The sequence below is a fragment of the Trichosurus vulpecula genome, chromosome 1, assembly GCF_011100635.1.
Source record: "Trichosurus vulpecula isolate mTriVul1 chromosome 1, mTriVul1.pri, whole genome shotgun sequence".
In the NCBI taxonomy this organism is placed as follows: domain Eukaryota; kingdom Metazoa; phylum Chordata; class Mammalia; order Diprotodontia; family Phalangeridae; genus Trichosurus; species Trichosurus vulpecula.
The window spans coordinates 140,365,679-140,369,016 of record NC_050573.1 but is presented as its reverse complement, the minus strand read 5'-3'; the positions used below and the strand labels follow the sequence as shown (position 1 = coordinate 140,369,016).

At 40.4% G+C, this 3,338-nt stretch overlaps 1 pseudogene; it reads left to right on the top strand.

The window, feature by feature from the left end:
• Positions 1 to 1,689: 1,689 nt before the first annotated feature.
• On the top strand, positions 1,690 to 2,311 carry LOC118834666 (annotated as a pseudogene).
• Positions 2,312 to 3,338: the final 1,027 nt, after the last annotated feature.

Sequence of the window (3,338 nt, the reverse complement as noted above, 5' to 3'; positions counted from 1 at the left end):
GGATTCTGGGAAATGTAGAATTTTAGAGTTAGAAGGGTTCTTTAAGGAGCATCCTAAGTGTCGGTGGTTGTGTCCTCTTTTCTCTTGATCTGCTTCCTGCTGTACTTTCTTACCCTTTCTGCATTTCTTCTGCCTTTCAGAGAGATTTTCCCTGCTTCCTACTAATTTTAGTAGTCAGGACTTTGCTAAGAGTATTCTGACTTTGGCTACATTGTAGAGGGTTATGAGCAGAGCCCAGTGATAAAGTGGTTTGAAAAATCAGACGATGGGGAGAGATGAAAGGAAGTAGGATGATTCTGCCCGGAGCAGATAAGACTGAAGGACAATTTAATAACTATTCTCAAGTATATGAAGAGCTCTTACGCAGAAGATGGTGACCAGCTGCTCTCCATTTCCTCTGAGGGCCAAAAAAGCAGGAATTTTTTTTTTAAAGTACAGACTGAAAAATTTTGATTAGATATAAGTCAGAATTTCCAGACTATGCTTTCAAAAAATGTGACCAGGGTCAGGGAGAATACAGGCAAATTATGAAAATGGTAGCAGAGAGGAAGAAAGAACAGGAGAGATAAGAGGATGACCCCAGGTGAGTCACTTCACTCTCTGCGCCTCAGTTTCCATTCCTTGGTGGGTTGAATTTGATAGTTTTAAGTTATCCTGCTTTTTCTAAATTATATAAGCCTATGATAATATTCAGAAATGGAACAGAACAGGAATGTGAAAGGAAAAGAAAGTAGGAGCCCCAAAAGAAATGATACCTTCTGAAAGGTCAGTGAGAAAAACTTATAGGCTCAACTGAATTAGACAGATTCCTTTAATAGAAAAAAAAGAGAGAGAGGACATGTATCCATTTGTGAATATGCTCAAGGCATAGAGGAAAATAAGGATTTCTCTATGATTGTAATGATTCTCATGCAAGATGGGATCCAATGTACTGTCCCAAAGGCCTGGGATGCAAATGTCTTAGAAAGGAGCTTGGAGAAGTAAGAAGGAAAAAAAAATCAGTTTTAAAATAAGCTACTTCTTATCCACTAATTGAGAAAAGGCAGGATGATGAAAAATTGAAATCTTTTCAACATCTTAATTTATTAGAAGGCTGTGCCACATCAAATCAAGGGAAGTATTTCTGATACTCTTTTCTTTCCTCCATCCATGTCTCTTCTTCCTAGTAATTTTCTACTATACCCTTTTCTTCCTTTTCTTTTCTTTCACTTCTCTTTGAACCATCATCCTTTTCTTTCTCGGACCCTCTTGTCTTCGCAGAGATCGGATCATAGATTTAGAGCTGGGAGAGACTTTTAAAAATCTTGGAGTCCAACTCATTCATTTCAGAGATCAGGAAACTGAGGCATAGAGAAGTTAAGAGACATCCAGAGTCACACAGCTAGCTAGTCTTTGTCAGTTTATTTATTTATTTTTTTAATGAATGAAACTATACTTTGTTTCCCACTTCCTCCCCACCCCCCCCCACAAAAAAACCTGACAAAGAAAGGAAAATAAAACCCTTGTAACAAATACATATAGTCAAGCAAAAACAAATTCCTATATTGGCCACATCCAAAACATATATGTCTCAAAATGCACCCTGAATTTATCACCTCTCTTAGGAAGTGGGCAGCATTTTTCACTAAGAGTCTTCTGCAATCCCATCACCGGCAGAGGAGAGGGACAACAGGTCTGTAACCCCAGGCAGAACTTTCTGTTATGACCTGCCTTTTTGGCTATATCGATGTCACAGATTTCAGCTTTGTGGCTGCCATCCTCTGCATCATTTTCAATTCCCTTTTCTGGAACGTAGTTGCAAGATGGAAATACAAAATGAGCAAGCTGAGCCGGGCCTTTAGGTCTCCCTATCTTGCACATTACTGTCTGGGCACAATCGTCATGCTGTTGAACTTCCTCAGATCACACTGTTTTACCCAGCCATGTTGAGCCAGCCGAAGATGGAAGGGTTGGACTGCATAGGGGCCTACTATGTAGGCCTCATTATCCTGGGAGCTGGCATCATCTTTGTGCTCTCCATCTTCTATGCCCTTGGATTCATTGGGATATATCTAGGTGATTACTTTGGAATCTTGAAGGAAGCAAGAGTGACAACGTTTCCATTTAGTGTCTTGGACAATCCCATGTACTGGGGGAGCACAGCCAACTACTTGGGGTGGTCGATCATGAATGCCAGCCCTACAGGCCTCCTGCTGATGGTCATTGTGGCTCTCACCTACACAGTTGCCATTGTGTATGAAGAGCTTTTCACTGAGGAGATATACCAGCAAAAATTTCCGAAGTCAAAGAAGAATAAATAAGTGCTGGCAGGATTTGTGTTGGAGAATGGGTGGTGGAATGAGTTGGCTGACTGCATTGCTGGAAGCCAAGCTCTGACCCTACTTCATGTGTTGGATAATTTCAAGTGAAATGCTTGGGTACTCAACTCCACCCCTCCCTACCCCCCAGGGGCTCAAAGTGGTAACATAAGGTGCCTTTTGAAACAGTCTCCTGGGGGATGGGAGGGTCCACCACTGGGTATATGCCCTCACCCATCCACACCCAACTTCCCAATTCAATAATAAAAAATAGCCTGATTAAAAAAAAAGTCTTCTGCAATAGTAGCTGGTCATGACATTGATAGAGTTCTAAAGTCTTTCAAAGTTGTTTGTCTTTACAATGTTGTTATTGTGTTCAGAACACTCCATTCTGCATCAGTTCATATAATGCTTCCTAATTTTCCTGAAACAATTACCTTACATGATAGTATTCCATTGTATTCATAGAATGTAATTTGTTTGGACATTCTCTAACTAATGAGCACACATTTAGTTTCCAGTTTTTGGGTTTTTTTTGGCCACCACAGACAGAGCTACTATAAATATTTCTGTACAAGTGTCCTTCTCTTCTTTCTTTGATGTCTTTGGGGCATAGGTCTAGAAGTGGCATTTCTGGGTTAAAGATTACACACAGTTTAGTAGTTTTGGGCGTATAGTTCTATAATGTTTTCCAGAAGAGCCAGGTCCGATCAAAGACCCATCAATAGTACATCAGTGAATCAATCAGTAAACATTTATTGAGTGCCTATGTTGTGCCAGGCACTGTGCTAATCACTAAGGATACAAAGAGAGGCAAAAGGCAGTCCCTGTCCTCAAGGAGCTTATAATCTAATGATGGAGACAAAATGTAAACAAATACACACAAAGCAAGCTATATACAGGAAAAATAGGAAATAATAAACAGAGTGAAGGTACTAGATTTAAGAGGAGCTGGGAAAGCCTTTCTGTAGAAGATGGGATGTTAGTAGGGACTTACAGGAACCTAGGGAAGTCAGTAGTTGGAGAGAAGGAGGGAGAATA